Here is a 12,912-nt window from a genome sequence, read left to right as displayed (position 1 = left end):
GTTGGGGGGCATGCATTCATAGCTTAGGATTCCCTTCGTGCTGACACAAGGGAGGAGGGGGGCTGCTAGCTACTTCGCACTTTGCTAGGTGAACCTCGGTTGGGGGGAGGGGGCATGCATTCATATATAGCTTAGGATTCCCTTCGTGCCGACACGAGGGGGGGGGGGCAAGCAATACCATGCGCTTTGCGAGAGAGGTGCCACATCGAAGTTGCATTTGGTATTTGAAAATCAAACCACCATTTTGATACATAAATTTGGTCCACATGCAAGTGTGTTCGTGTTCTGACCCTCTCCCGCGTCATTTTTCACCAAATTTATGAACATTAGACAAGTCGGATGACGCAACAGACATGGTTCACTCAAACTAACCGGGTGCCACGCCGGTGCACCTGTCATGCACACATCCGCACAGTACATTGGGCTCCACGAGGCTCCCCCTCTCAAAAATATATGCATGCCTCGAGGGTTTTTCTGTTTCATAACACACGGTTGTTATCTCCAGACAGTGTGCGATGTTTCTTGTTCCCAATCCCGCATGCATCCCTAGAAAATATCTACCCGCCACGAGGGTTTTTCTGTTTCATAACACACGGTTGTTATCTCCGGACCATGTGCAATGTTTCTTGTTCCCAATCCCGCCTGCATCCCTAGAAAATATCTGCCCGCCTCAAGGGTTTTTTGTTTCATAACACACGGTGGTTATCTCCGGACCGTGTGCGATGCACTATCATCAAAATTTTCAATAGCTCGGCATTTCACTCCCGCGTTTGACTCCTGCGTAGTAAAATTTTTAGTACTCGCATCATTTCCTCAAACACCCCGCGCCCCCCTCCACACACCCGCACACACACACACACACACACACACACACACACACTCCCTTGCTCAAAACCCTAGCAAGGTCCCCGCCGCCACCGCCGCAAGGCCTCCATTGTCAACATCTGCCGGTTTGGCCGTGCAGCATACCCACCTATCTCATACCGAGTCCGCGCTGAGTTTCTTAGATGACACCTACCAAACGCCCCCTTTCTCACAGATCCCCATCCCCATCCCCATCCCCCACTCCAGAGCGTAGCAGCCTAAGCCTGGCTACGCTTCCCGTGGAGCTCGAGGAGTGATTGGCCCAAAAGAGGTGTATAGCGGTCTCTTCGCCCGACGTCGCTGATGAAGCTGATGACCATTACTAGCGGCAGGCACTCAAGCAGCGGGCTAGAGTATGCGGGCATGTCTCGGCCGCCGGCTTCGACATCAAGGTCATCGACAGCGACGGCCTAAGGCGGGCTGTGTCACAGGTTAAGTGGTCCAGCCCCAACCCCTCGGGTTCAACCACCGTCGATCTCATTCATGGACATGCCATTGATCTCCTTTGGCTCACTGTCAACAATTTGCCATTCTACATCGCCATCAAGCCCCTTTTGTCATTTTGAAGGACACGTTCTGCGACGCTGGCTTGGGATCCACAGCTTCCAAGTCAGACCTCATCGACGGCGACCACGAGGAGGGCACCCTCTCCGGCTCTTCCAAGGGGAAAGAGCCCGTATGCTCTTCCAAGGGGAAAGAGCCCGTCTATGACATCAGGGAGGGCACCCTACAACCATGCTCTTCCAAGGGGAAGGAGCCCATCTGCGACAACATGGAGAGCATCCAGGGTCCGTGCTCTTCCCATGGGAACGAGCCCATCTGTGACAAGTGAGGAAACCCATGATTTGTTTATTTCAGTTGTTCACAATGTGATGCTCTATATGTGCAATTATTTACTATGCAGTACATTTCATCAATCTAGTTTTAAAACACACCGATAGGAATGCATATATTTGCTTGATGTTAAGCCTATTATAGCTAGCATATGCCTCTTTTGAAGTTTTTTGATTGTTCGGTTGTTTGTAGTTAGCATATGTTCAGTTTCAAATGCTATCTTTGGTTGTTCGTAGTATGCCTTGTTTATTCCTGTTATTCACAACGTGATGCTCTATATGTGCAAGTATGAACTGTGCAGTTCAATTTCATCAGTACCAGTTTCAACAATACCACTATGAATGACTACATTTGGTTGCTGCATCTTGTAGTCAACACACCTTTCCATTTTTATTTAACCATAACCAGTGTACTTAGATCGGCACAATACCAGTTTGAATGACTATGTTTGCTTGTTGTTAAATGTTAGGCCTGTTGCAGTTAGCACACCTTTCCACTTGTTTTGCTTTACTAGCGTGCTTAAACCTGCACACTGAAGCTATCTTTTGGAGATTATTTTGTCTACCATGTATAATTTTGGTTGATGTTTAGCCTGTTTTGCTTAACATGCTTCTCGATGTACCTACACAGGACAATTTTGGGAATGACTGCTGTTTTCCATCGAGGTTAGTTTCATCCCATGGCTTATATCTGCTCACTGTTCAGGATATCGGTAGCTGGTACCATATAGGTCGACGGCTGATAAGGGACTAATCGGTGAATCGGACTTTTAACTGAATATATCTGCAACCCATTTTTCGATAGGTTAACTAAGGCCATATGTAATATATCTGAGGCTACATAGCAACATGCACTGTACTTAATGTCTAAATATGCAATCCTAGGCTACATAGCAACAAGGAAGAGTGTTACATCAATGTTCTAATGATGTCTAGATATACATAGAAGAGCAGCAGTAGCAACAGCAACAACATAGTCCTGTTTGGATACTCAACTTGGCTAGAGTTTAGGGTTAGTTTATAGCTCATTACTAACCCTGAACTAACTCCATCCAAAGAGTTGTTTGGATGGCAGGGTTAGATTGACAATAAATGCACTAGGAGAACTAGCTCCAATTAGCACCTCTTGGGTTGGATAGTTTTTTTGGGTGGGTTATAGATGCAACTAGCTCAAACTAGCCCTCATGTTTAGATATACTTTAGGGCTACTTGATCCCGAACTAGCTCAAACTAACTGTAACCCATGGATACAGCAGCAGTTAATCAGCCGATAATTTGTAAGAACGAACTAAACTCCTTCCGGCCCATAATATAAGATGTTAATTCATCTAATATGTGAGTATATTGGATGTTATAAGATACTTCCTCCGTTCCTAAATATTTGTATTTTTAAAGATTTCAAATGGACTAACACATACGGATGTATATAGACATATTATAAAAGAGTGTTGTACTACATCATTGTGCAATTGCTGTTTAGCTTCTAATATTAACTTGGTGCTTTTAGGTACATATGTCATTGGTAAAGATCCGCGTTTCGACCCTTTCTGCGTGTGGGGCAATGAGGTATCGATGAACCAGCATCAAGTGAGGAAGCTGATAAAGATTGTTAGTAAAATGGGTCCAAAGATGGCAATCAAACTATTTGTTTACACTTTATCCAAGACAACAGCGAACTGTGGGATGGTAAGTAAGAACTCTGCAGTCTTCTTTTTACTACCCATAATGAGTTGTGTTAGATGACAATGTCTGAATCTTTTTCCTTTGCAGTGGTTGCCAAAGCAGTTTACTCAAGATTACCTCTCAAACTACATGATTGGTGGGCATGCAAAGGTTAAAGTATTTCTACCAGAACACGATGATTATCTAGATGTTTTCATGAAGACCGTGAAGGATGGGCGGTCGGCCATCACAAGGGGTTGGATTAGAGTCGTGCGTGCCTTCTGCATGGAGGAGAGCACAATATGGGCATTCCGCTTCACCTTGTTCAGCAACCAGAATATATTTCGCCTCTTTCTTTACCGTCTTTAATAGTACAAGTACACAACTGTGGTTCATCATTCTTTATTTGGTTCTTATGTAATTCTTGAACATATGTACCTATGAATCGAATAATGCATTGGTTATTTGAACCTGATGGATATGAATAAAGCTGTAGCATACATTCAAATTCAAATCCAAATCCGGTACAATTTGGAAAAGCAGCAATTTAATTATGGTGAAATTATGCTCTCTAGGTTGTTACAGCACACACGGTTGGTAAAACACAAATGTTTGCGATATGCACCATAATCTGAGACGGTTCACAGAGAAGAAACGTCTGCAACCATGCACACAGTTGCCATTTGTAAAGCATGTGTGATGTCAGACAATATCACAAATGGTGCGGGCAAACTAAACGTTTGTGTTAGTTGCCTTATCGTACACGATTCGCAACCATGAACTATTTCTGATGAAGTATGCATCATAAACGTTGCACCACAGAATAGCGTGTGCGATAGTTGTCGTGTACAACGATGTTACGAGGGTCCAATGTTTCGTAATCTTGTCCGACACTCGTCCGGCAATTAGCTAATCTTCTTAACGGTGAACCATTTGTGATGGGCCGCGCATCATACACGTTCTATAATAGTGAACTGTTTGTGATGGGCCGCGCATCATAAACGTAGCACCACATAATACCGATTGCGATGGCAATTCGAGCAGAAACGAGTAGGAGTACTGTAGGGGCCCTATCCCTGACGGTTTCTGGGTCGTGTGAGAATGACCCCCCTATCGCCCACACTCACTTGGCGACAATTCCAAATGCTGTCACAGAAAGGGGTTAAAAACCGTTTGTTTAGGACTGATGCGTACCGTGTGAGGTCACCATGGAGCCATATTCCATTGTGGTGAAGCTTCGTGGTGTCGTTGGGAGCCTCCGATTAAGTTGTGGAGATTGCCCCAACCTTGTTTGTAAAGGTTCGGTCGCTGCCTCCAAGGGCACCAATAGTGGAATCACGGCATCTCACATTGTGTGAGGACGTGAGGATAATACGGTGGCCCTAGTGGTTTCTTGGGGAGCATTGTGCCTCCACACCACTCCAACGGAGACGTACTTACTCTCAAAGGGAAGGAACTTTGGTAACACATCCTCGTCTCCACCGGCTCCACTCTTGGTTGTCTCTTACCTTTACGTGTTCAAGCTTATATTGTGTTGTATCCCTTGCTTGCTTGTGTGCTTGTTGTTGTTGCATCATATAAGTTGTTCACCTAGTCGCATATCTAGACAACCTAGTTCGATGGAAAGTTTAACTTGGTAAAGTAAAGCTAAAAATTATTAGTTGCCTATTCACCCCCCTCTAGTCAACCATATTGATCCTTTCAATTGGTATCAGAGCCTCGTCTCTTTATTAATGACTTCACCATCTGAAGAGTATGGTTGACACCACAGACAAGGTGGAGGAGCACCCCAGTGCGACTCCTCCTTTGTCTGCGGCCGATGGGGGATCCTCGATCTCTCATGAGGAGTTCAATGTGGCCTTGGACACATTGAGAACCTCCATGACGGCCGAGGTCAAAGGCATGCGTAAGAATTTTCTTGATGGTCTTAAAGTTTCCACCGCACCGTTGGAAGTGGTCGATCCCACTAACAAGGTGATGGATGCTAACTCCAACAAGGGGGAAGCTACTAGTGATGAAGTTCCTTTGACTAGTGGTAGAAGTGGAAATGGCATCTTTTCCCATGTTGAACCTCCAATTACTTATGGAGGACCAATTCCCTCCACGCATATGAATCATGTTGGTCCTCCTCCCAAGCTTGTAAAAAATGAGGATATTGCTGCTTGGGTCTATCGCTTTAAACGTCATTTAAATCATAGCTCTACTAATCTTTGGAGAATTATTGAGCAAGGTTTCTACCCGCATGACCCAAGCATCGTCACTCCTAGGGAAGCCATAGATCATCAATTCAACGAGTCCGCTCTCTTCATTCTCCAAAAAGCAATTCCTCCCAAAGGCATCTCCGTCCCTTCACCATTGCCAAGGAAGCATGGCAACATGTTGTTTCCATTTACAAGGGAAGCACAAGCATACAACGCTCATACTTTGAGGTGGTGCAAGATGAAGCCGAGGAGTTTGCAATGAATGAAGATGAAGAATCTCGAGAGCTATACCGGAGATTAACCACTCTCGCGGTCTCACTTTGAGATCATGGGAGCAAGGATACATATGATAATTGGATCAAGCGCAAGTTTCTCAAGGCCATGATGCCTTACCATAAGGCCATGTCCTCCGTCATCCGCCAAAGGATGGACTTTCACGCCTTGTCCTCAAGTGAAGTGTTGGATGAGTTTGTTGCAATGAGGATCTTGGACAAGATCGCCGACAATGCGGTGTTGCGTTCTCAACGAGCAAAGAAGCCCAACCTTGCTTTGAAGGCCAAGGCTAGTGTGGAAGAAGAGGGTGAAGAGGAAGAAGAAGAGTGTTGCCCGAAGATACAAAATATGCTTATCATGAGCACATGGCTCTCACTTCACGACAATTTTGGCGCAAGAACTCAAGGCCCAACTTCAACGAGAACAACTCAAGTGGCGCCAAGGGCAAGCAACGCGTGAGAACATGCCATAATTATGGCAATATGAGCCACTTTGTTACGGAGTGCCCGTACGAGAAGAGGGAAGACAATGGTGGCAAGCTTATCCAAAAAGAGAAGGCCAAGTATTTCCCCAACAAGAACAACTTCACCAAGAAGACTCCTCCCAAGGGGTTGGTGGCACAAGAAGAGTACAATGAGGATGATGATGATGATGAAGACGGTGAGACGGTTGCCATGGCCTCCATTGCCATTGCAACAAGTCCACGGGTGTCCCTCTTCAACTCACCCAACGAGAACATCACCGCCAAGTGCCTCATGGCCAAAGCCACCAATAAGGTAACCCCCAACATCAAAACCACCATCACTACTAATCCTTCCTTGACGGATTGCACTGATGAAAGTGAGGGGTCGAAGGAGGAAGAAAATGAATTTGAATCTTTTATGAATAAGCTCAAGGGTAAACCCAAGAAGCACTTCGTTGCTCTCTTGGAACAACTTGGTGAAGCCAATGACATGATCGAGGCTCACAAAAAAACCATCTCTAAGATGGAAGGGCATAGTCATGACTATGCCTATGATATATCGGATCTCTCTAATGCACTTGAGGAAGAGCTTGGTCATCGTTTGGCTCTTGATCATGCTAAATTAAAGAAAGATCTTGATCATGCTCTTGTTGTATCTCGTTTGCTCAATTCCGAGAAAGCTAAACTTGGGGTTGACTGCTAGACTCAAGGAGGAGTTTGATATACTTGACAAGGCTCACAAGGCCTTGAAGAGTTCTCATGCTAGCCTCAAGGAGTCTCATGATCAACTCCAAGTGAAGCTAACCAAGGAGAAAGCCACATTTCCTCATATGGTTTTAATTGATAATGCAAATGCTACTAACTCGTGTTGTGAGCATGTGCATCTTGTGGAGGAGAATTCCAAGTTGAAGGAGCAACTTGAGAAAGGCCTTGTGTCTTGCATACAAGGTGAGAAGAACCTCAACGACGTTTTGAGCAATCAAAAGGAAGTTGTGGGCAAGGAGGGAATTGGGTTTGCACCTAAGTCTAAGGAGAAGAAGAAGAATGACAAGGCCAAACGACCTCCTTATCTCAAGAAAACTTTTGTGAAGGAGGGAGAAGGTGCTTCTAAGAAGAAGAAGAAGAACGAGAAGGGTGGTGGTGTCAAGAAGGACAATGCCACCCCTTCCAAGAAAGCCAGCGACTTTAACCCTTCTTATGTGTTATGCCGTGCTAGTGATGGGCATGTTTATGCCAAATTTGTTGGTTCTTCTTATGAGTACATTGAATGGTATATTTGGGTTCCTAAGACCCTTGTCACTAACATCAAAGGACCCATTACAAAATGTGTACCTAAAACCAAGCATTGATCTCTTGTAGGTGTTTGCTTCTAGTGGGATCATGGTTGCTCGATAGTGGATCCACAAATCATATGACTGGAAGCAAGGACTTGGTGGTGGACGTGCACAAGATTTCATCTATGCCCACCAATGTCGAGTGGGGTGATGCCTCATCTTCTAAGGTATTGGGTCTTGGCAAGGTTGTCATTTCTCATGATCTCACGATCGAGAATGTCATTGATGGAGTCCCGGATTAGGGGGTGTCCGGATAGTCGAACTATCACCGTTGGCCGGACTCCTATACTATGAAGATACAAGATTGAAGACTTCGTCCCGTGTCCGGATGGGACTTTCCTTGGCGTGGAAGGCAAGCTTGGCGATACGGATATGTAGATCTCCTACCATTGTAACCGACTCTGTGTAACCTAGCCCTCTCCGGTGTCTATATAAACCGGAGGGTTTTAGTCCGTAGGACAAACAACAATCATACCATAGGCTAGCTTCTAGGGTTTAGCCTCTTTGATCTCGTGGTAGATCTACTCTTGTACTACCCATATCATCAATATCAATCAAGCAGGAGTAGGATTTTACCTCCACCGTGAGGGCCCAAACCTGGGTAAAAACATCGTGTCCCTTGTCTCCTGTTACCATCCGCCTAGACGCACAGTTCGGGACCCCCTACCCGAGATCCGCCGGTTTTGACACTGACATTGGTGCTTTCAGTGCGAGTTCCTCTGTGCCGTCGCCATCAGGAAGGATGCCTCGTCCCGTCTTTAAAGATGGCACCATTGCTAAAGGAGCTTTGGCCATCGGCCAAACTCTCCAGCTAGGCGGTTTTCTTATGACCGCCTGTTCGGCCGCCGCGCCAACGATGACTTCTCGGGTCATCAAAAGCAATCTTCATGTCAACTCGGAACTCGCCGAGCAGCTAGATCCGATGGAGCTCTACTCCTTAAACGAGCTCTTAGATCGCATCGCCGCCCTGGGAGTCGCTACAGACTACGATCAGATTGGGCCTAAAACTGATCTGAGAGAGATCAACTCTCTCCAGGCTACCCACCACGTTGCTGTGGTGGAGGAACAGTACGGCGACCCTTCTTCTATATTAAGGACTAGCTATGTCCGGATTCCCGCCTCCTCCATGCCGGATTCCCGCGGAGGGACGGACGTCGATCAAATCCTGAACCTAAAGTCAGGCAACGGGCTAGATTCATTGGACAATATCCAAAAACCCAAGCTTCCAAGTTCGGAAACTTTTCGGCCCTTGAGTCTTAGATTGGACGGGGTTCCGAATTTAATTCCACCCGCCCACCCAAACATAAGCGATCTATCCCGAATCCGGCAAGAGCCCGCTGAAACAGTACACCATTACTGGGCCAGATTCCTCCTGGCTATGGACAGGATAAAGGACTGCCGCGAGGAAGATGCAATTTTACTTTTCTGCAATAATTGCACGGACAAGGGAATCCTAAACGCCATAAGTCGTCGTGTAATTACACTCTTTGCCGACTTGGCGTCCATAGCACGAAAATACTGTGCGATGGAGAGTGCCTGGAAAACCGAAACCAAATTTTGGGATAATCCGGCCCCGAATACAACCCTAGTCCGAAATAAAAGGGTGCATCATCGCCAGGCACCTGGGTTAAATACCAAAAAGCAAAAAACCCCTAAAGGGCATGGAACCGTACTGGAGGGATGGCTCAATGGACCCTGCAAAATTCATAGTATAGAGGGCGCCACTCCAACTCATAGCCTTTGAGCATGTTGGATACTATGGCAGGTGGCCAAAAGTGGCGAAGAGCTTCTAGCTCCAGAGAACCAGCCCAGCAACACCAGTACGGTATTAACAGTCTTCGAGACTTTCGCATAAAATAATACGCGGAAACGAACACTCCGCGGCCTTGCCGAAGTCTACCAAGTAGCAACAATAAACCCATGGAGTGACACGGCTATTACCTTTAATGCCAGTGACGAACCTAAATTCTGAACAGCCCGAGCACCAGCCACATTGGTCCTCAGTCCAGTAGTGGACGGCTTTCGCCTTACTAAGGTCTTCATGGACGGCGGCAGCGGATCAAACCTCATTTATGAGGAAACCCTTCGAAAAATGGAAATAGACTGGAGCCACATTGAGCGAAGCAGCACAACCTTTAGAGGAATAATCCCTAGTCGGGAAGCATGCTGCACAGGAAAAATCACACTGGATGTGGTGTTCGGCTCGCCGGACAATTACAGGTCCGAGGAGGTCACGTTCCAAGTGGCCCCGTTCAGCAGCGGATATCACGCTTTATTAGGGCGAGAGGCATTCACAATTTTTCAAGCTATACCCCATTACGGGTACATGAAGCTCAAAATGCCCGGGCCCAACGGAATCATCACTCTTGCCAGTGATCCGGACATAGCACTCCGCGCCGAAAATAAGACAACTGCACTAGCCCTAGAGGCACTATCCGAAGCCCTAGCGGCCGAGGAACTCACTGCGCTGCGCTCCATGGTGAACAGGGACGATGTGATACTCGATAAGAGATCCAAGCCCACCTCTTTTAAGCCAGCGGACGAAATAGTCAAATTCCAAGTCCATCCAACGGACCCTACAAAGACGGCCTCCGTTGGGGCACAGTTAAACCCTGATGTACAAGCCGCACTACGAGAATTCGTATGGGAAAATTGGGACATTTTTGCCTGGCACCCTTCAGACATGCCAGGAATCCCACGCCAGCTGGCCGAGCACAGCCTAAATATCCTAAAAGGATTCAAGCCAGTAAAACAGGCTCTTCGGTGATTTTCTGAACCCAAGAGACAGGCAATGGGAGAGGAGCTAGCCAAACTATTGGAAGCCGGATTCATCAGAGATATAAAACATCCGGACTGGCTAGCAAACCTGGTGATGGTACCAAAGAAGGATAAATCCTGGCGCCTATGTGTCGACTTCAAGGACCTTAACAAGGCTTGCGCAAAGGACCCCTTCCCCCTCCCCCGCATCGATCAAATTATCGACGCTACCGCAGGACATGATTCATTGTGCTTCCTCGACGCATACTCCGGCTACCACCAAATTAAGATGGCAGAGCCAGACCAAGCCGCAATGGCATTCATCACTCCATACGGCCCATTCTGCTTCAACACAATGCCCTTCGGGCTCAGAAACGCTGGCGCAACATATCAGCGCATGATTCAGACATGTCTGGCAAACCAGATCGGCAAAACAGTGGAAGCATACGTAGATGATGTGGTCGTCAAATCCAAGCATGTCGAAACTCTAGTAGACGACTTGAGGCTCACATTCGACAATCTCCGAACATACGACATTAAGCTGAATCCGGAAAAATGCGTCTTCGGCGTACCAGCCGGAAAGCTCTTGGGCTTCATTGTATCCGGTAGAGGAATTGAAGCAAACCCAGCCAAGATCCGAGCTCTGTCACAATTGGATATCCCAAAAGACCTCAAACAAATACAAAAATTGACTAGATGCATGGCGACCCTAAGCCGCTTTATCTCCCGTTTGGGAGAAAAGGCATTACCCCTTTATCGCCTCCTCCGGTGCACCAAACACTTCGAGTGGAGGGATGCCGCCACGGCCGGACTCGAAGAAATAAAAGCCATATTGGCAACAAATCCGGTCCTGGCCGCGCCCAACATGGGCGAACCAACGTTATTATATATCATGGCAACACGTCAATTTGTAAGCGCGGTACTCGTCGTCGAACGAGAAACGGACGGACACAAGTTCCCCCTTCAAAAACCAGTTTACTACGTGTCCACTGTCCTAACTCCATGCAAGTCCCGGTATCCACATTATCAAAAGATAGTGTACGCGGTGTTCATGGCATCCCGGAAGCTACGACACTACTTTCAAGAGTGTTCGATAACAGTAGCCTCCGAAGTACCCCTTAATGACATTATAAACAACCGCGACGCGACTGGCCGGATTGCAAAATGGGCCATCGAACTCCTCCCATTCGACATAACCTATAAACCACGGCGAGCTATCAAGTTGCAAGTTTTGGCTGACTTCGTCGCCGAATGGACTGAAGCCGAACTCCCTAAAGATTACGGCGCATATTCCAATTGAATCATGCACTTCGACGACTCCAAAATGTTGGCCGGCTTGGGGGCTGGCATCGTCCTGACGTCCACAACCGGAGACACAGTCCAATACGTACTCCAGATAATGTACACGAAATCCAACAACGCAGCCGAATACGAGGCCCTTCTACATGGCCTCCGGATGGCGGTCTCCATGGGCATTAAACGCCTAGAGGTGCGCGGGGATTCGAACCTTGCGATATCCCAAATAAATGGAGACTTCGACGCCAAGGATCCGAAAATGGCAGCTTACCGTAACGCCATCCTAAAAATGTCAGCTCAGTTTGAAGGGCTTGAATTTCACCATATAGCCCGAGATAATAACTAGGTGGCGGACGTATTGGCATGCATTGGCGCAAAGCGCGATGCCATCCCTCCCAATATCTTCCTAGAGCGGCTGTTCAAGCCATCCGTACTATGGGAAGGGCATTCCGGAAACAACAATCCGGACCCAACCGCACCGCCCGACACCGAACATTCTGACACAATCGGTGGCTCTGCCAATGAAATAACCCCCCTCAGCCCACGAAATAATGGCAGTCATTGCCCCGTGGAACAAGCCATTCCTAGCCTACTTAACTAGGCAGGAACTTCCCGAGGACCAAAAGGAGGCCCGCTACATAGTACGGCGATCTAAAGCCTATAAGGTCCATGAGGGAGAGCTTTATAAGAAACAAACAACTGGAGTCCTTCAAAGGTGTATCTCCGAAGAGGATGGGAGAAATCTTCTGGTTGAAATTCATGCCGGACTCGGTGGGCACCACGATGCGTCGGTTGCCAGCTCTTTGCTAATCAAAGCCACATGCCACCCACCGCCCTCAAAACTATACCCATCACCTGGCCGTTCGCGGTCTGGGGGCTTGACATGGTTGGACCCCTTAAAGAAGGAACCCACAAGCAAAAATACCTATTGGTCATGGTGGATAAATTCACCAAATGGATAGAGGCCAAGCCAGTTAAGACGGCCGAATCCGGACCTGTGATAGACTTCATATCAGGGGTAGTACACCGTTACGGCGTCCCCCATAGCATCATCACCGATAACGGCACAAACTTCACGGCCGACGAGGTTAAACTCTGGTGCAAAAACATGGGCATCAAGCTTGACTACGCTTCAGTCTATCACCCTCAAACTAACGGTCAAGTCGAGCGAGCAAATGGTCTAATAATGAGCGGCATTAAACCCAGACTAGTGCGGTCCCTTAAGGAAT

The sequence above is a fragment of the Triticum dicoccoides genome, chromosome 1B (assembly GCF_002162155.2).
Source record: "Triticum dicoccoides isolate Atlit2015 ecotype Zavitan chromosome 1B, WEW_v2.0, whole genome shotgun sequence".
Lineage (NCBI taxonomy): Eukaryota > Viridiplantae > Streptophyta > Magnoliopsida > Poales > Poaceae > Triticum > Triticum dicoccoides.
Note: the sequence above shows the minus strand (reverse complement) of the source record.